Below are 23,306 nucleotides of genomic sequence, written 5' to 3'. Positions count from 1 at the left end.
CTCCTTCCCATTCCAATCCCGAGACCCTTCCTATAGCATGAGATGTGATATCTCAATGCTTATACCAAACCTGAGACCCTTCCTATAGCATGAGATGTGATATCCAACTCCTTCCCATTCCAATCCTGAGACTCTTCCTATAGCATGAGATGTGATATCTCAATGCCTCTAATACCAAACCTGAGATCCTTCCTCTAACATGAGATGTGATATCCAAGTCCTTCCCATTCCAATCCTTAGACCCTTCCTACAGCATGCAATATGATATCTCAATGATTCTAATAACAAACCTGAGACCCGTCCTATAACATGAGATGGGATATCCAACTCCTTCCCATTCCAATCCTGAGACACTTCCGATAGCAGAGATGTGATATCTCAATGCTTATACCAAACCTGAGACCCTTCCTATAACATGAGATGTGATATCCAACTCCTTCCCGGTCCAAACCTGAGACCCTTCCTATAGCATATGTGATATCCAACTCCTTCCCATTCCAAACATGAGACCCTTCCTATAGCAAGAGTGTAATATCCAACTCCTTCCCATTCCAATCCTGAGACCATTCCTATAGCATGAGATGTGATATCTCAATGCTTCTAATACCAAACCTGAGATCCTTCCTATGACATGAGATGTGATATACAATTCCTCCCCATTCCAAACCTGAGAACCTTCCTACAGCATGCGATGTGATATCTCAATGCTTCTAATACCAAACCCGAGACCAGTCCTATAACATGAGATTGGATATCCAACTCCTTCCCCTTCCAAACCTGAGACTCTTCCTATAGCATGAGATGTGATATCCAACTTCTTCCCATTCCAATCCTGAGACCCTTCCTATAACATGAGATTTGATGTCTCAATGCTTCTAATACCAAACCTGAGATCTTTCCTATAACATGAGATGTGATATCCAACTCCTTCCCATTCCAATCCTGAGACCCTTCCTAAAGCATGAGATGTGATATCTCAATGCTTATACCAAACCTGAGACCCTTCCTATAGCTTGAGATGTGATATCCAACTCCTTCCCATTCCAATCCTGAGACCCTTCCTATAGCATGAGATGTGATATCTCAAGGCCTCTAATACCAAACCTGAGATCCTTCCTCTAACATGAAATGTGATATCCAACTCCTTCCCCTTCCAAACCTGAGAGCCTTCCTATAACATGAAATGTGATATCCAATTCCTTCCCATTCCAACCTGAGACCCTTCCTATAGCATGAGATGGGATATCCAACTCCTTCCAAATCCAATACTGATACCCTTCCGATAGCATGAGATGTGATATCCCAATGCTTCTACGAAACCTGAGACCCATACTATGGCATGAGATGTGATATCAAACTCCTTCCCATTCCAATCCTGAGACCCTACCTATAGCTTGAGATGTGATATCCAACTCCTTCCCATTCCAATTCTGAGACCCTTCCTATACCATGAGACTTGATATCTCAATGCTTCTAATACCAAACCTGAGACCCGTCCTATAACATGAGATGTGATATTCAAATCCTTCCCCTTCCAAACCTTAGACCCTTCCTTTATCATGAGATGTGATATCCAATTCCTTCCCATTCCAATCCTGAGACCCTTCCGATATCATGAGATTTTTTTATCTCAATGCTTCTAATATCAAACTTGAGACCCTCCCTATAACATGAGATGTGACATCCAAGTCCTCCCCATTCCAATCCTGAGACCCTTCCTATAGCATGAGATGTGATATCTCAATGCTTCTAATACCAAACCTGAGACCCTTCCTATAACATGATTTGGGATATCCAACTCCTTCCCATTCCAATCCTGAGACCCTTCCGATAGCAGAGATGTGATATCTCAATGCTTATACCAAACCTGAGACCCTTCCTATGGCCTGAGATGTCATATGCAACTCCTTCCCATTCCAATCCTGAGACCCTTCCTATAGCATGAGATGTGATATCTCAATGCCTCTAATACCAAACCTGAAATCCTTCCTCTAACATGAAATGTGATATCCAACTCCTTCCCTTTCCAAACCTGAGAGCCTACCTATAGCATGAGATGTGATATCCAAGACCTTCCCATTCCAATCCTTAGACCCTTCCTACAGCATACAATATGATATCTCAATGATTCTAATAACAAACCTGAGACCCGTCCTATAACATGAGATGTGATATCCAACTCCTTCCCATTCCTATCCTGAGACACTTCCGATAGCAGAGATGTGATATCTCAATGCTTATTCCAAACCTGAGACCCTTCCTATAGCATGAGATGTGATATCCAACTCCTTCCCGTTCCAAACCTGAGACCCTTCCTATAGCATATGTGATATCCAACTCCTTCCCATTCCAAACATGAGACCCTTCCTATAGCAAGAATGTAATATCCAACTCCTTCCCATTCCAATCCTCAGACCCTTCCTACAGCATGCGATATGATATCTCAATGCTTCTAATACCAAACCTGAGACCCGTCCTATAACATGAGATGGGATATCCAACTCCTTCCCGTTCCAAACCTGAGACCCTTCCTATAGCTTGAGATGTGATATCCAACTCCTTCCCATCCCAATCCTGAGACACTTCCGATTGCAGAGATGTGATATCTCAATGCTAATACCAAACCTGAGATCTTTCCTATAACATGAGATGTGATATCCAACTCCTTCCCATTCCAATCCTGAGACCATTCCTATAGCATGAGATGTGATATCTCAATGCTTATACCAAACCTGAGACCCTTCCTATAGCTTGAGATGTGATATCGAACTCCTTCCCATTCCAATCCTGAGACCCTTCCTATAGCATGAGATGTGATATCTCAATGCCTCTAATACCAAACCTGAGATCCTTCCTCTAACATGAAATGTGATATCCAACTCCTTCCCCTTCCAAACCTGAGAGCCTTCCTATAGCATGAGATATGATATCCAAGTCCTTTCCATTCCAATCCTGAGACCCTTCCTATAACATGAGATGTGATATCCAACTCCTTCCCATTCCAACCTGAGACCCTTCCTATAGCATGAGATGGGATATCCAACTCCTTCCAAATCCAATCCTGATACCCTTCCGATAGCATGAGATGTGATATCCCAATGCTTCTACCAAACCTGAGACCCATACTATGGCATGAGATGTGATATCAAACTGCTTCCAATTCCAACCTGAGACCCTTCCTATAGCATGAGATGGGATATCCAACTCCTTCCAAATCCAATCCTGAAATCCTTCCGATAGCATGAGATGTGATATCCCAATGCTTCTACCAAACCTGAGACCCATACTATGGCATGAGATGTGATATCCAACTCCTTCCCATTCCAATTCTGAGACTCTTCTGATAGCATGAGATATGATATCTCAATGCCTCTAATACCAAACCTGAGATCCTACCTGTAACATGAAATGTGATATCCAACTCTTTCCCGTTGCAAACCTGAGAGCCTTCCTATAGCATGAGATGTGATATCCAAGTCCTTCCCATTCCAATCCTGAGACCCTTCCTATAACATGAGATGTGATATCCAACTCCTTCCCATTCCAACCTGAGACCCTTCCTGTAGCATGAGATGGGATATCCAACTCCTTCCAAATCCAATCCTGATACCCTTCCGATAGCATGAGATGTGATATCCCAATGCTTCTACCAAACCTGAGACCCATACTATGGCATGAGATGTGATATCAAACTCCTTCCCATTCCAATCCTGTGACCCTTCCTATACAATGAGACTTGATATCTCAATGCTTCTAATACCAAACCTGAGAGCCGTCCTATAACATGAGATGTGATATCCAAATCCTTCCCCTTCCAAACCTTAGACCCTTCCTTTATCATGAGATGTGATATCCAACTCCTTCCCATTCCAATCCTGAGACTCTTCCGATATCATGAGATGTGATATCTCAATGCTTCTAATACCAAACCTGAGACCCTTCCTATAACATGAGATGGGAATATCCAACTCCTTCCCATTCCAATCCTGAGACCCTTCCGATAGCAGAGATGTGATATCTCACTGCTTATACCAAACCTGAGACCCTTCCTATAGCATGAGATGTGATATCCAACTCCGTCCCATTCCAATCCTGAGACCCTTCCTATAGCATGAGATGTGATATCTCAATGCTTCTAATATCAAACTTGAGACTCTCCCTATAGCATGAGATGTGATACCCAAGTCCTTCCCATTCCAATCCTGAGACCCTTCCTACAGCATGCAATGTGATGTCTCAATGCTTCTAATACCAAACCTGAGACTCTTCCTATAACATGAGATGGGATATCCAACTCCTTCCCATTCCAATCGTGAGACCCTTCCGATAGCAGAGATGTGATATCTCAATGCTTATACCAAACCTAAGACCCTTCCTATGGCATGAGATGTCATATACAACTCCTTCCCATTCCAATCCTGAGACCCTTCCTATAGCATGAGATGTGATATCTCAATGCTTATACCAAACCTGAGACCCTTCCTATAGCATGAGATGTGATATCCAACTCCTTCCCATTCCAATCCTGAGACCCTTCCTATAGCATGAGATGTGATGTCTCAATGCTTCTAATACCAAACCTGAGATCCTTCCTATAACATGAGATGTGATATCCAACTCCTTCCCATTCCAATCCCGAGACCCTTCCTATAGCATGAGATGTGATATCTCAATGCTTATACCAAACCTGAGACCCTTCCTATAGCATGAGATGTGATATCCAACTCCTTCCCATTCCAATCCTGAGACTCTTCCTATAGCATGAGATGTGATATCTCAATGCCTCTAATACCAAACCTGAGATCCTTCCTCTAACATGAGATGTGATATCCAAGTCCTTCCCATTCCAATCCTTAGACCCTTCCTACAGCATGCAATATGATATCTCAATGATTCTAATAACAAACCTGAGACCCGTCCTATAACATGAGATGGGATATCCAACTCCTTCCCATTCCAATCCTGAGACACTTCCGATAGCAGAGATGTGATATCTCAATGCTTATACCAAACCTGAGACCCTTCCTATAACATGAGATGTGATATCCAACTCCTTCCCGGTCCAAACCTGAGACCCTTCCTATAGCATATGTGATATCCAACTCCTTCCCATTCCAAACATGAGACCCTTCCTATAGCAAGAGTGTAATATCCAACTCCTTCCCATTCCAATCCTGAGACCATTCCTATAGCATGAGATGTGATATCTCAATGCTTCTAATACCAAACCTGAGATCCTTCCTATGACATGAGATGTGATATACAATTCCTCCCCATTCCAAACCTGAGAACCTTCCTACAGCATGCGATGTGATATCTCAATGCTTCTAATACCAAACCCGAGACCAGTCCTATAACATGAGATTGGATATCCAACTCCTTCCCCTTCCAAACCTGAGACTCTTCCTATAGCATGAGATGTGATATCCAACTTCTTCCCATTCCAATCCTGAGACCCTTCCTATAACATGAGATGTGATGTCTCAATGCTTCTAATACCAAACCTGAGATCTTTCCTATAACATGAGATGTGATATCCAACTCCTTCCCATTCCAATCCTGAGACCCTTCCTAAAGCATGAGATGTGATATCTCAATGCTTATACCAAACCTGAGACCCTTCCTATAGCTTGAGATGTGATATCCAACTCCTTCCCATTCCAATCCTGAGACCCTTCCTATAGCATGAGATGTGATATCTCAAGGCCTCTAATACCAAACCTGAGATCCTTCCTCTAACATGAAATGTGATATCCAACTCCTTCCCCTTCCAAACCTGAGAGCCTTCCTATAACATGAAATGTGATATCCAATTCCTTCCCATTCCAACCTGAGACCCTTCCTATAGCATGAGATGGGATATCCAACTCCTTCCAAATCCAATACTGATACCCTTCCGATAGCATGAGATGTGATATCCCAATGCTTCTACGAAACCTGAGACCCATACTATGGCATGAGATGTGATATCAAACTCCTTCCCATTCCAATCCTGAGACCCTACCTATAGCTTGAGATGTGATATCCAACTCCTTCCCATTCCAATTCTGAGACCCTTCCTATACCATGAGACTTGATATCTCAATGCTTCTAATACCAAACCTGAGACCCGTCCTATAACATGAGATGTGATATTCAAATCCTTCCCCTTCCAAACCTTAGACCCTTCCTTTATCATGAGATGTGATATCCAATTCCTTCCCATTCCAATCCTGAGACCCTTCCGATATCATGAGATTTTTTTATCTCAATGCTTCTAATATCAAACTTGAGACCCTCCCTATAATATGAGATGTGACATCCAAGTCCTCCCCATTCCAATCCTGAGACCCTTCCTATAGCATGAGATGTGATATCTCAATGCTTCTAATACCAAACCTGAGACCCTTCCTATAACATGATTTGGGATATCCAACTCCTTCCCATTCCAATCCTGAGACCCTTCCGATAGCAGAGATGTGATATCTCAATGCTTATACCAAACCTGAGACCCTTCCTATGGCCTGAGATGTCATATGCAACTCCTTCCCATTCCAATCCTGAGACCCTTCCTATAGCATGAGATGTGATATCTCAATGCCTCTAATACCAAACCTGAAATCCTTCCTCTAACATGAAATGTGATATCCAACTCCTTCCCTTTCCAAACCTGAGAGCCTACCTATAGCATGAGATGTGATATCCAAGACCTTCCCATTCCAATCCTTAGACCCTTCCTACAGCATACAATATGATATCTCAATGATTCTAATAACAAACCTGAGACCCGTCCTATAACATGAGATGTGATATCCAACTCCTTCCCATTCCTATCCTGAGACACTTCCGATAGCAGAGATGTGATATCTCAATGCTTATTCCAAACCTGAGACCCTTCCTATAGCATGAGATGTGATATCCAACTCCTTCCCGTTCCAAACCTGAGACCCTTCCTATAGCATATGTGATATCCAACTCCTTCCCATTCCAAACATGAGACCCTTCCTATAGCAAGAATGTAATATCCAACTCCTTCCCATTCCAATCCTCAGACCCTTCCTACAGCATGCGATATGATATCTCAATGCTTCTAATACCAAACCTGAGACCCGTCCTATAACATGAGATGGGATATCCAACTCCTTCCCGTTCCAAACCTGAGACCCTTCCTATAGCTTGAGATGTGATATCCAACTCCTTCCCATCCCAATCCTGAGACACTTCCGATTGCAGAGATGTGATATCTCAATGCTTATACCAAACCTGAGACTCTTCCTATAACATGAGATGTGATATCCAACTCCTTCCCGTTCCAAACCTGAGACCCTTCCTATAGCATAAGATGTGATATCCAACTCCTTCCCATTCCAATCCTTAGACCCTTCCTACAGCATGCAATATGATATCTCAATGATTCTAATAACAAACCTGAGACCCGTCCTATAACATGAGATGGGATATCCAACTCCTTCCCATTCCAATCCTGAGACACTTCCGATAGCAGAGATGTGATATCTCAATGCTTATACCAAACCTGAGACCCTTCCTATAACATGAGATGTGATATCCAACTCCTTCCCGGTCCAAACCTGAGACCCTTCCTATAGCATATGTGATATCCAACTCCTTCCCATTCCAAACATGAGACCCTTCATATAGCAAGAGTGTAATATCCAACTCCTTCCCATTCCAATCCTGAGACCATTCCTATAGCATGAGATGTGATATCTCAATGCTTCTAATACCAAACCTGAGACCCGTCCTATAACATGAGATGGGATATCCAACTCCTTCCCGTTCCAAACCTGAGACCCTTCCTATAGCTTGAGATGTGATATCCAACTCCTTCCCATCCCAATCCTGAGACCCTTCCTATAGCATATGTGATATCCAACTCCTTCCCATTCCAAACATGAGACCCTTCCTATAGCAAGAATGTAATATCCAACTCCTTCCCATTCCAATCCTGAGACCCTTCCTACAGCATGCGATGTGATATCTCAATGCTTCTAATACCAAACCTGAGACCCGTCCTATAACATGAGATGGGATATCCAACTCCTTCCCGTTCCAAACCTGAGACCCTTCCTATAGCATGAGATGTGATATCCAACTCCTTCCCATCCCAATCCTGAGACACTTCCGATTGCAGAGATGTGATATCTCAATGCTTATCCCAAACCTGAGACTCTTCCTATAACATGAGATGTGATATCCAACTCCTTCCCGTTCCAAACCTGAGACCCTTCCTATAGCATAAGATGTGATATCCAACTCCTTCCCATTCCAATCCTGAGACCCTTCCGATAGCATGAGATGTGATATCTCAATGCTTCTAATACCAAACCTGAGATCCTTCTTATAACATGTGATGTGATATCCAAATCCTTCCCTTTCCAAACCTGAAACCCTCCCTTTAGCATGAAATGTGATATCCAACTCCTTCCCATTCCAATCCTGAGACCCTTATGATAGCATGAGATGTGATATATCTCAATGCCTCTAATACCAAACCTGAGATACTTCCGATAGCATGAGATGTGATATCTCAATGCTTCTAATACCAAACCTGAGATCCTTCCTATAACATGAGATGTGATATCCAAATCCTTCCCCTTCCAAACCTGAGACCCTCCCTTTAGCATGAGATGTGATATCCAACTCCTTCCCATTCCAATCCTGAGACCCTTCTGATAGCATGAGATGTGATATCTCAATGCCTCTAATACCAAACCTGAGATCCTACCTCTAACATGAAATATGATATCCAACTCCTTCCCTTTCCAAACCTGAGATCCTGCCTATAGCATGAGATGTGATATCTCAATGCTTATACCAAACCTGAGACCCTTCCTATGGCATGAGATGCCATATACAACTCCTTCCCATTCCAATCCTGAGACACTGCTTATAGCATGAGATGTGATATCTCAATGCTTCTAATACCAAACCTGAGATCTTTCCTATAACATGAGATGTGATATCCAACTCCTTCCCATTCCAATCCTGAGACCATTCCTATAGCATGAGATGTGATATCTCAATGCTTATACCAAACCTGAGACCCTTCCTATAGCTTGAGATGTGATATCGAACTCCTTCCCATTCCAATCCTGAGACCCTTCCTATAGCATGAGATGTGATATCTCAATGCCTCTAATACCAAACCTGAGATCCTTCCTCTAACATGAAATGTGATATCCAACTCCTTCCCCTTCCAAACCTGAGAGCCTTCCTATAGCATGAGATATGATATCCAAGTCCTTTCCATTCCAATCCTGAGACCCTTCCTATAACATGAGATGTGATATCCAACTCCTTCCCATTCCAACCTGAGACCCTTCCTATAGCATGAGATGGGATATCCAACTCCTTCCAAATCCAATCCTGATACCCTTCCGATAGCATGAGATGTGATATCCCAATGCTTCTACCAAACCTGAGACCCATACTATGGCATGAGATATGATATCAAACTGCTTCCAATTCCAACCTGAGACCCTTCCTATAGCATGAGATGGGATATCCAACTCCTTCCAAATCCAATCCTGAAATCCTTCCGATAGCATGAGATGTGATATCCCAATGCTTCTACCAAACCTGAGACCCATACTATGGCATGAGATGTGATATCCAACTCCTTCCCATTCCAATTCTGAGACTCTTCTGATAGCATGAGATATGATATCTCAATGCCTCTAATACCAAACCTGAGATCCTACCTGTAACATGAAATGTGATATCCAACTCTTTCCCGTTGCAAACCTGAGAGCCTTCCTATAGCATGAGATGTGATATCCAAGTCCTTCCCATTCCAATCCTGAGACCCTTCCTATAACATGAGATGTGATATCCAACTCCTTCCCATTCCAACCTGAGACCCTTCCTGTAGCATGAGATGGGATATCCAACTCCTTCCAAATCCAATCCTGATACCCTTCCGATAGCATGAGATGTGATATCCCAATGCTTCTACCAAACCTGAGACCCATACTATGGCATGAGATGTGATATCAAACTCCTTCCCATTCCAATCCTGTGACCCTTCCTATACAATGAGACTTGATATCTCAATGCTTCTAATACCAAACCTGAGAGCCGTCCTATAACATGAGATGTGATATCCAAATCCTTCCCCTTCCAAACCTTAGACCCTTCCTTTATCATGAGATGTGATATCCAACTCCTTCCCATTCCAATCCTGAGACTCTTCCGATATCATGAGATGTGATATCTCAATGCTTCTAATACCAAACCTGAGACCCTTCCTATAACATGAGATGGGAATATCCAACTCCTTCCCATTCCAATCCTGAGACCCTTCCGATAGCAGAGATGTGATATCTCACTGCTTATACCAAACCTGAGACCCTTCCTATAGCATGAGATGTGATATCCAACTCCGTCCCATTCCAATCCTGAGACCCTTCCTATAGCATGAGATGTGATATCTCAATGCTTCTAATATCAAACTTGAGACTCTCCCTATAGCATGAGATGTGATACCCAAGTCCTTCCCATCCAATCCTGAGACCCTTCCTACAGCATGCAATGTGATGTCTCAATGCTTCTAATACCAAACCTGAGACTCTTCCTATAACATGAGATGGGATATCCAACTCCTTCCCATTCCAATCGTGAGACCCTTCCGATAGCAGAGATGTGATATCTCAATGCTTATACCAAACCTAAGACCCTTCCTATGGCATGAGATGTCATATACAACTCCTTCCCATTCCAATCCTGAGACCCTTCCTATAGCATGAGATGTGATATCTCAATGCTTATACCAAACCTGAGACCCTTCCTATAGCATGAGATGTGATATCCAACTCCTTCCCATTCCAATCCTGAGACCCTTCCTATAGCATGAGATGTGATGTCTCAATGCTTCTAATACCAAACCTGAGATCCTTCCTATAACATGAGATGTGATATCCAACTCCTTCCCATTCCAATCCCGAGACCCTTCCTATAGCATGAGATGTGATATCTCAATGCTTATACCAAACCTGAGACCCTTCCTATAGCATGAGATGTGATATCCAACTCCTTCCCATTCCAATCCTGAGACTCTTCCTATAGCATGAGATGTGATATCTCAATGCCTCTAATACCAAACCTGAGATCCTTCCTCTAACATGAAATGTGATATCCAACTCCTTCCCTTTACAAACCTGAGAGCCTACCTATAGCATGAGATGTGATATCCAAGTCCTTCCCATTCCAATCCTTAGACCCTTCCTACAGCATGCAATATGATATCTCAATGATTCTAATAACAAACCTGAGACCCGTCCTATAACATGAGATGGGATATCCAACTCCTTCCCATTCCAATCCTGAGACACTTCCGATAGCAGAGATGTGATATCTCAATGCTTATACCAAACCTGAGACCCTTCCTATAACATGAGATGTGATATCCAACTCCTTCCCGGTCCAAACCTGAGACCCTTCCTATAGCATATGTGAAATCCAACTCCTTCCCATTCCAAACATGAGACCCTTCCTATAGCAAGAGTGTAATATCCAACTCCTTCCCATTCCAATCCTGAGACCATTCCTATAGCATGAGATGTGATATCTCAATGCTTCTAATACCAAACCTGAGATCCTTCCTATGACATGAGATGTGATATCCAATTCCTCCCCATTCCAAACCTGAGAACCTTCCTACAGCATGCGATGTGATATCTCAATGCTTCTAATACCAAACCCGAGACCAGTCCTATAACATGAGATTGGATATCCAACTCCTTCCCCTTCCAAACCTGAGACTCTTCCTATAGCATGAGATGTGATATCCAACTTCTTCCCATTCCAATCCTGAGACCCTTCCTATAACATGAGATGTGATGTCTCAATGCTTCTAATACCAAACCTGAGATCTTTCCTATAACATGAGATGTGATATCCAACTCCTTCCCATTCCAATCCTGAGACCCTTCCTAAAGCATGAGATGTGATATCTCAATGCTTATACCAAACCTGAGACCCTTCCTATAGCTTGAGATGTGATATCCAACTCCTTCCCATTCCAATCCTGAGACCCTTCCTATAGCATGAGATGTGATATCTCAAGGCCTCTAATACCAAACCTGAGATCCTTCCTCTAACATGAAATGTGATATCCAACTCCTTCCCCTTCCAAACCTGAGAGCCTTCCTATAACATGAAATGTGATATCCAATTCCTTCCCATTCCAACCTGAGACCCTTCCTATAGCATGAGATGGGATATCCAACTCCTTCCAAATCCAATACTGATACCCTTCCGATAGCATGAGATGTGATATCCCAATGCTTCTACGAAACCTGAGACCCATACTATGGCATGAGATGTGATATCAAACTCCTTCCCATTCCAATCCTGAGACCCTACCTATAGCTTGAGATGTGATATCCAACTCCTTCCCATTCCAATTCTGAGACCCTTCCTATACCATGAGACTTGATATCTCAATGCTTCTAATACCAAACCTGAGACCCGTCCTATAACATGAGATGTGATATTCAAATCCTTCCCCTTCCAAACCTTAGACCCTTCCTTTATCATGAGATGTGATATCCAATTCCTTCCCATTCCAATCCTGAGACCCTTCCGATATCATGAGATTTTTTTATCTCAATGCTTCTAATATCAAACTTGAGACCCTCCCTATAACATGAGATGTGACATCCAAGTCCTCCCCATTCCAATCCTGAGACCCTTCCTATAGCATGAGATGTGATATCTCAATGCTTCTAATACCAAACCTGAGACCCTTCCTATAACATGATTTGGGATATCCAACTCCTTCCCATTCCAATCCTGAGACCCTTCCGATAGCAGAGATGTGATATCTCAATGCTTATACCAAACCTGAGACCCTTCCTATAGCTTGAGATGTGATATCCAACTCCTTCCCATCCCAATCCTGAGACACTTCCGATTGCAGAGATGTGATATCTCAATGCTTATACCAAACCTGAGACTCTTCCTATAACATGAGATGTGATATCCAACTCCTTCCCGTTCCAAACCTGAGACCCTTCCTATAGCATAAGATGTGATATCCAACTCCTTCCCATTCCAATCCTTAGACCCTTCCTACAGCATGCAATATGATATCTCAATGATTCTAATAACAAACCTGAGACCCGTCCTAGAACATGAGATGGGATATCCAACTCCTTCCCATTCCAATCCTGAGACACTTCCGATAGCAGAGATGTGATATCTCAATGCTTATACCAAACCTGAGACCCTTCCTATAACATGAGATGTGATATCCAACTCCTTCCCGGTCCAAACCTGAGACCCTTCCTATAGCATATGTGATATCCAACTCCTTCCCATTCCAAACATGAGACCCTTCATATAGCAAGAGTGTAATATCCAACTCCTTCCCATTCCAATCCTGAGACCATTCCTAGAGCATGAGATGTGATATCTCAATGCTTCTAATACCAAACCTGAGACCCTTCCTATAACATGATTTGGGATATCCAACTCCTTCCCATTCCAATCCTGAGACCCTTCCGATAGCAGAGATGTGATATCTCAATGCTTATACCAAACCTGAGACCCTTCCTATGGCCTGAGATGTCATATGCAACTCCTTCCCATTCCAATCCTGAGACCCTTCCTATAGCATGAGATATGATATCTCAATGCCTCTACTACCAAACCTGAAATCCTTCCTCTAACATGAAATGTGATATCCAACTCCTTCCCTTTCCAAACCTGAGAGCCTACCTATAGCATGAGATGTGATATCCAAGACCTTTCCATTCCAATCCTTAGACCCTTCCTACAGCATACAATATGATATCTCAATGATTCTAATAACAAACCTGAGACCCGTCCTATAACATGAGATGTGATATCCAACTCCTTCCCATTCCAATCCTGAGACACTTCCGATAGCAGAGATGTGATATCTCAATGCTTATTCCAAACCTGAGACCCTTCCTATAGCATGAGATGTGATATCCAACTCCTTCCCGTTCCAAACCTGAGACCCTTCCTATAGCATATGTGATATCCAACTCCTTCCCATTCCAAACATGAGACCCTTCCTATAGCAAGAATGTAATATCCAACTCCTTCCCATTCCAATCCTCAGACCCTTCCTACAGCATGAGATGTGATATCTCAATGCTTCTAATACCAAACCTGAGACCCGTCCTATAACATGAGATGGGATATCCAACTCCTTCCCGTTCCAAACCTGAGACCCTTCCTATAGCTTGAGATGTGATATCCAACTCCTTCCCATCCCAATCCTGAGACACTTCCGATTGCAGAGATGTGATATCTCAATGCTTATACCAAACCTGAGACTCTTCCTATAACATGAGATGTGATATCCAACTCCTTCCCGTTCCAAACCTGAGACCCTTCCTATAGCATAAGATGTGATATCCAACTCCTTCCCATTCCAATCCTTAGACCCTTCCTACAGCATGCAATATGATATCTCAATGATTCTAATAACAAACCTGAGACCCGTCCTATAACATGAGACGGGATATCCAACTCCTTCCCATTCCAATCCTGAGACACTTCCGATAGCAGAGATGTGATATCTCAATGCTTATACCAAACCTGAGACCCTTCCTATAACATGAGATGTGATATCCAACTCCTTCCCGGTCCAAACCTGAGACCCTTCCTATAGCATATGTGATATCCAACACCTTCCCATTCCAAACATGAGACCCTTCCTATAGCAAGAGTGTAATATCCAACTCCTTCCCATTCCAATCCTGAGACCATTCCTATAGCATGAGATGTGATATCTCAATGCTTCTAATACCAAACCTGAGATCCTTCCTATGACATGAGATGTGATATCCAATTCCTCCCCATTCCAAACCTGAGAACCTTCCTACAGCATGCGATGTGATATCTCAATGCTTCTAATACCAAACCCGAGACCAGTCCTATAACATGAGATTGGATATCCAACTCCTTCCCCTTCCAAACCTGAGACTCTTCCTATAGCATGAGATGTGATATCCAACTTCTTCCCATTCCAATCCTGAGACCCTTCCTATAACATGAGATGTGATGTCTCAATGCTTCTAATACCAAACCTGAGATCTTTCCTATAACATGAGATGTGATATCCAACTCCTTCCCATTCCAATCCTGAGACCCTTCCTATAGCATGAGATGTGATATCTCAATGCTTATACCAAACCTGAGACCCTTCCTATAGCTTGAGATGTGATATCCAACTCCTTCCCATTCCAATCCTGAGACCCTTCCTATAGCATGAGATGTGATATCTCAAGGCCTCTAATACCAAACCTGAGATCCTTCCTCTAACATGAAATGTGATATCCAACTCCTTCCCATTCCAATCCTGAGACCCTTCCGATAGCAGAGATGTGATATCTCAATGCTTATACCAAACCTGAGACCCTTCCTATGGCCTGAGATGTCATATGCAAGTCCTTCCCATTCCAATCCTGAGACCCTTCCTATAGCATGAGATGTGATATCTCAATGCCTCTAATACCAAACCTGAAATCCTTCCTCTAACATGAAATGTGATATCCAACTCCTTCCCATTCCAATCCTGAGACACTTCCGATAGCAGAGATGTGATATCTCAATGCTTATTCCAAACCTGAGACCCTTCCTATAGCATGAGATGTGATATCCAACTCCTTCCCGTTCCAAACCTGAGACCCTTCCTATAGCATATGTGATATCCAACTCCTTCCCATTCCAAACATGAGACCCTTCCTATAGCAAGAATGTAATATCCAACTCCTTCCCATTCCAATCCTCAGACCCTTCCTACAGCATGCGATGTGATATCTCAATGCTTCTAATACCAAACCTGAGACCCGTCCTATAACATGAGATGGGATATCCAACTCCTTCCCGTTCCAAACCTGAGACCCTTCCTATAGCATGAGATGTGATATCCAACTCCTTCCCATCCCAATCCTGAGACACTTCCGATTGCAGAGATGTGATATCTCAATGCTTATACCAAACCTGAGACTCTTCCTATAACATGAGATGTGATATCCAACTCCTTCCCGTTCCAAACCTGAGACCCTTCCTATAGCATAATATGTGATATCCAACTCCTTCCCATTCCAATCCTGAGACCCTTCCGATAGCATGAGATGTGATATCTCAATGCTTCTAATACCAAACCTGAGATCCTTCTTATAACATGTGATGTGATATCCAAATCCTTCCCCTTCCAAACCTGAGACCCTCCCTTTAGCATGAAATGTGATATCCAACTCCTTCCCATTCCAATCCTGAGACCCTTATGATAGCATGAGATGTGATATCTCAATGCCTCTAATACCAAACCTGAGATACTTCCGATAGCATGAGATGTGATATCTCAATGCTTCTAATACCAAACCTGAGATCCTTCCTATAACATGAGATGTGATATCCAAATCCTTCCCCTTCCAAACCTGAGACCCTCCCTTTAGCATGAGATGTGATATCCAACTCCTTCCCATTCCAATCCTGAGACCCTTCTGATAGCATGAGATGTGATATCTCAATGACTCTAATACCAAACCTGAGATCCTACCTCTAACATGAAATATGATATCCAACTCCTTCCCTTTCCAAACCTGAGATCCTGCTTATAGCATGAGATGTGATATCTCAATGCTTCTAATACCAAACCTGAGATCTTTCCTATAACATGAGATGTGATATCCAACTCCTTCCCATTCCAATCCTGAGACCATTCCTATAGCATGAGATGTGATATCTCAATGCTTATACCAAACCTGAGACCCTTCCTATAGCTTGAGATGTGATATCCAACTCCTTCCCATTCCAATCCTGAGACCCTTCCTATAGCATGAGATGTGATATCTCAATGCCTCTAATACCAAACCTGAGATCCTTCCTCTAACATGAAATGTGATATCCAACTCCTTCCCCTTCCAAACCTGAGAGCCTTCCTATAGCATGAGATATGACATCCAAGTCCTTTCCATTCCAATCCTGAGACCCTTCCTATAACATGAGATGTGATATCCAACTCCTTCCCATTCCAACCTGAGACCCTTCCTATAGCATGAGATGGGATATCCAACTCCTTCCAAATCCAATCCTGATACCCTTCCGATAGCATGAGATGTGATATCCCAATGCTTCTACCAAACCTGAGACCCATACTATGGCATGAGATGTGATATCAAACTCCTTCCCATTCCAACCTGAGACCCTTCCTATAGCATGAGATGGGATATCCAACTCCTTCCAAATCCAATCCTGAAATCCTTCCGATAGCATGAGATGTGATATCCCAATGCTTCTACCAAACCTGAGACCCATACTATGGCATGAGATGTGATATCCAACTCCTTCCCATTCCAATTCTGAGACTCTTCTGATAGCATGAGATGTGATATCTCAATGCCTCTAATACCAAACCTGAGATCCTACCTCTAACATGAAATGTGATATCCAACTCTTTCCCGTTGCAAACCTGAGAGCCTTCCTATAGCATGAGATGTGATATCCAAGTCCTTCCCATTCCAATCCTGAGACCCTTCCTATAACATGAGATGTGATATCCAACTCCTTCCCATTCCAACCTGAGACCCTTCCTATAGCATGAGATGGGATATCCAACTCCTTCCAAATCCAATCCTGATACCCTTCCGATAGCATGAGATGTGATATCCCAATGCTTCTACCAAACCTGAGACCCATACTATGGCATGAGATGTGATATCAAACTCCTTCCCATTCCAATCCTGTGACCCTTCCTATAGCTTGAGATGTGATATCCAACTCCTTCCCATTCCAATTCTGAGACCCTTCCTATACAATGAGACTTGATATCTCAATGCTTCTAATACCAAACCTGAGACCCGTCCTATAACATGAGATGTGATATCCAAATCCTTCCCCTTCCAAACCTTAGACCCTTCCTTTATCATGAGACGTGATATCCAACTCCTTCCCATTCCAATCCTGAGACTCTTCCGATATCATGAGATGTGATATCTCAATGCTTCTAATATCAAACTTGAGACCCTCCCTATAGCATGAGATGTGATATCCAAGTCCTTCCCATTCCAATCCTGAGACCCTTCCTATAGCATGAGATGTGATATCTCAATGCTTCTAATACCAAACCTGAGACCCTTCCTATAACATGAGATGGGAATATCCAACTCCTTCCCATTCCAATCCTGAGACCCTTCCGATAGCAGAGATGTGATATCTCAATGCTTATACCAAACCTGAGATCCTTCCTATAACATGAGATGTGATATCCAACTCCTTCCCATTCCAATCCTGAGACACTTCCTATAGCATGAGATGTGATATCTCACTGCTTATACCAAACCTGAGACCCTTCCTATAGCATGAGATGTGATATCCAACTCCTTCCCATTCCAATCCTGCGACCCTTCCTATAGCATGAGATGTGATATCTCAATGCTTCTAATATCAAACTTGAGACCCTCCCTATAGCATGAGATGTGATACCCAAGTCCTTCCCATTCCAATCCTGAGACCCTTCCTACAGCATGCGATGTGATGTCTCAATGCTTCTAATACCAAACCTGAGACTCTTCCTATAACATGAGATGGGATATCCAACTCCTTCCCATTCCAATCCTGAGACCCTTCCGATAGCAGAGATGTGATATCTCAATGCTTATACCAAACCTAAGACCCTTCCTATGGCATGAGATGTCATATACAACTCCTTCCCATTCCAATCCTGAAACCCTTCCTATAGCATGAGATGTGATATCTCAATGCTTATACCAAACCTGAGACCCTTCCTATAGCATGAGATGTGATATCCAACTCCTTCCCATTCCAATCCTGAGACCCTTCCTATAGCATGAGATGTGATGTCTCAATGCTTCTAATACCAAACCTGAGATCCTTCCTATAACATGAGATGTGATATCCAACTCCTTCCCATTCCAATCCCGAGACCCTTCCTATAGCATGAGATGTGATATCTCAATGCTTATACCAAACCTGAGACCCTTCCTATAGCATGAGATGTGATGTCCAACTCCTTCCCATTCCAATCCTGAGACTCTTCCTATAGCATGAGATGTGATATCTCAATGCCTCTAATACCAAACCTGAGATCCTTCCTCTAACATGAAATGTGATATCCAACTCCTTCCCTTTCCAAACCTGAGAGCCTACCTATAGCATGAGATGTGATATCCAAGTCCTTCCCATTCCAATCCTTAGACCCTTCCTACAGCATGCAATATGATATCTCAATGATTCTAATAACAAACCTGAGACCCGTCCTATAACATGAGATGGGATATCCAACTCCTTCCCATTCAAATCCTGAGACACTTCCGATAGCAGAGATGTGATATCTCAATGCTTATACCAAACCTGAGACCCTTCCTATAACATGAGATGTGATATCCAACTCCTTCCCGGTCCAAACCTGAGACCCTTCCTATAGCATATGTGATATCCAACTCCTTCCCATTCCAAATATGAGACCCTTCCTATAGCAAGAGTGTAATATCCAACTCCTTCCCATTCCAATCCTGAGACCATTCCTATAGCATGAGATGTGATATCTCAATGCTTCTAATACCAAACCTGAGATCCTTCCTATGACATGAGATGTGATATCCAATTCCTCCCCATTCCAAACCTGAGAACCTTCCTACAGCATGCGATGTGATATCTCAATGCTTCTAATACCAAACCCGAGACCAGTCCTATAACATGAGATTGGATATCCAACTCCTTCCCCTTCCAAACCTGAGACTCTTCCTATAGCATGAGATGTGATATCCAACTTCTTCCCATTCCAATCCTGAGACCCTTCCTATAACATGAGATGTGATGTCTCAATGCTTCTAATACCAAACCTGAGATCTTTCCTATAACATGAGATGTGATATCCAACTCCTTCCCATTCCAATCCTGAGACCCTTCCTATAGCATGAGATGTGATATCTCAATGCTTATACCAAACCTGAGACCCTTCCTATAGCTTGAGATGTGATATCCAACTCCTTCCCATTCCAATCCTGAGACCCTTCCTATAGCATGAGATGTGATATCTCAAGGCCTCTAATACCAAACCTGAGATCCTTCCTCTAACATGAAATGTGATATCCAACTCCTTCCCCTTCCAAACCTGAGAGCCTTCCTATAACATGAAATGTGATATCCAATTCCTTCCCATTCCAACCTGAGACCCTTCCTATAGCATGAGATGGGATATCCAACTCCTTCCAAATCCAATACTGATACAATTCCGATAGCATGAGATGTGATATCCCAATGCTTCTACCAAACCTGAGACCCATACTATGGCATGAGATGTGATATCAAACTCCTTCCCATTCCAATCCTGAGACCCTACCTATAGCTTGAGATGTGATATCCAACTCCTTCCCATTCCAATTCTGAGACCCTTCCTATACCATGAGACTTGATATCTCAATGCTTCTAATACCAAACCTGAGACCCGTCCTATAACATGAGATGTGATATCCAAATCCTTCCCCTTCCAAACCTTAGACCCTTCCTTTATCATGAGATGTGATATCCAATTCCTTCCCATTCCAATCCTGAGACCCTACCGATATCATGAGATTTGTTATCTCAATGCTTCTAATATCAAACTTGAGACCCTCCCTATAACATGAGATGTGACATCCAAGTCCTCCCCATTCCAATCCTGAGACCCTTCCTATAGCATGAGATGTGATATCTCAATGCTTCTAATACCAAACCTGAGACCCTTCCTATAACATGATTTGGGATATCCAACTCCTTCCCATTCCAATCCTGAGACCCTTCCGATAGCATTAGATGTGATATCTCAATGCTTATACCAAACCTGAGACCCTTCCTATAGCATGAGATGTCATATGCAACTCCTTCCCATTCCAATCCTGAGACCCTTCCTATAGCATTAGATGTGATATCTCAATGCTTATACCAAATCTGAGACCCTTCCTATAGCATGAGATGTGATATCCAACTTCTTCCCATTCCAATCCTGAGACCCTTCCTATAGCATGAGATGTGATGTCTCAATTCTTCTAATACCAAACCTGAGATCCTTCCTATAACATGAGATGTGATATCCAACTCCTTCCCATTCCAATCCTGAGACCCTTATGATAGCATGAGATGTGATATCTCAATGCCTCTAATACCAAACCTGAGATACTTCTGATAGCATGAGATGTGATATCTCAATGCTTCTAATAGCAAACCTGAGATCCTTCCTATAACATGAGATGTGATTTCCAAATCCTTCCACTTCCAAACCCGAGACCCTCCCTTTAGCATGAGATGTGATATCCAACTCCTTCCCATTCCAATCCTGAGACCCTTCTGATAGCATGAGATGTGATATTTCAATGCCTCTAATACCAAACCTGAGATCCTGCCTCTAACATGAAATGTGATATCCATCTCCTTCCCTTTCCAAACCTGAGACCCTGCCTATAGCATGAGATGTGATATCCAAGTCCTTCCCATTCCAATCCTGAGACCCTTCCTATAGCATGTGATGTGATATCTCAATGCTTATACCAAATCTGAGACCCTTCCTATAGCATGAGATGTGATATCCAACTCCTTCCCATTCCAATCCTGAGACCCTTCCTATAGCATGAGATGTGATGTCTCAATGCTTCTAATACCAAACCTGAGATCCTTCCTATAACATGAGATGTGATATCCAACTCCTTCCCATTCCAATCCTGAGACCCTTATGATAGCATGAGATGTGATATCTCAATGCCTCTAATACCAAACCAGAGATACTTCCGATAGCATGAGATGTGATATCTCAATGCTTCTAATACCGAACCTGAGATCCTTCCTATAACATGAGATGTGATTTCCAAATCCTTCCCCTTCCAAACCTGAGACCCTCCCTTTAGCATGAGATGTGATATCCAACTCCTTCCCATTCCAATCCTGAGACCCATCTGATAGCATGAGATGTGATATTTCAATGCCTCTAATACCAAACCTGAGATCCTACCTCTAACATGAAATGTGATATCCATCTCCTTCCCTTTCCAAACCTGAGACCCTGCCTATAGCATGAGATGTGATATCCAAGTCCTTTCCATTCCAATCCTGAGACCCTTCCTATAGCATGTGATGTGATATCTCAATGCTTATACCAAACCTGAGACCCTTCCTATGGCATGAGATGTCATATACAACTCCTTCCCATTCCAATCCTGAGACCCTTCCTATAGCATGAGATGTGATATCTCAATGCTTATACCAAACCTGAGACCCTTCCTATAGCATGAGATGTGATATCCAACTTCTTCCCATTCCAATCCTGAGACCCTTCCTATAACATGAGATGTGATGTCGCAATGCTTCTAATACCAAACCTGAGATCTTTCCTATAACATGAGATGTGATATCCAACTCCTTCCCATTCCAATCCTGAGACCCTTCCTATAGCATGAGATGTGATATCACAATGCTTATACCAAACCTGAGACCGTTCCTATAGCTTGAGATGTGATATCCAACTCCTTCCCATTCCAATCCTGAGACCCTTCCTATAGCATGAGATGTGATATCTCAAGGCCTCTAATACCAAACCTGAGATCGTTCCTCTAACATGAAATGTGATATCCAACTCCTTCCCCTTCCAAACCTGAGAGCCTTCCTATAACATGAGATGTGACATCCAAGTCCTCCCCATTCCAATCCTGAGACCCTTCCTATAGCATGAGATGTGATATCTCAATGCTTCTAATACCAAACCTGAGACCCTTCCTATAACATGATTTGGGATATCCAACTCCTTCCCATTCCAATCCTGAGACCCTTCCGATAGCAGAGATGTGATATCTCAATGCTTATACCAAACCTGAGAGCCTTCCTATGGCCTGAGATGTCATATGCAACTCCTTCCCATTCCAATCCTGAGACCCTTCCTATAGCATTAGATGTGATATCTCAATGCTTATACCAAATCTGAGACCCTTCCTATAGCATGAGATGTGATATCCAACTTCTTCCCATTCCAATCCTGAGACCCTTCCTATAACATGAGATGTGATGTCTCAATTCTTCTAATACCAAACCTGAGATCCTTCCTATAACATGAGATGTGATATCCAACTCCTTCCCATTCCAATCCTGAGACCCTTATGATAGCATGAGATGTGATATCTCAATGCCTCTAATACCAAACCTGAGATACTTCTGATAGCATGAGATGTGATATCTCAATGCTTCTAATACCAAACCTGAGATCCTTCCTATAACATGAGATGTGATTTCCAAATCCTTCCACTTCCAAACCTGAGACCCTACCTTTAGCATGAGATGTG

Source organism: Ambystoma mexicanum, unplaced genomic scaffold (genome assembly GCF_040938575.1).
Source record: "Ambystoma mexicanum isolate Mex_15411 unplaced genomic scaffold, UKY_AmexF1_1 Mex_scaf4, whole genome shotgun sequence".
Taxonomy (NCBI): Eukaryota; Metazoa; Chordata; class Amphibia; order Caudata; family Ambystomatidae; genus Ambystoma; species Ambystoma mexicanum.
Note: the sequence above shows the minus strand (reverse complement) of the source record.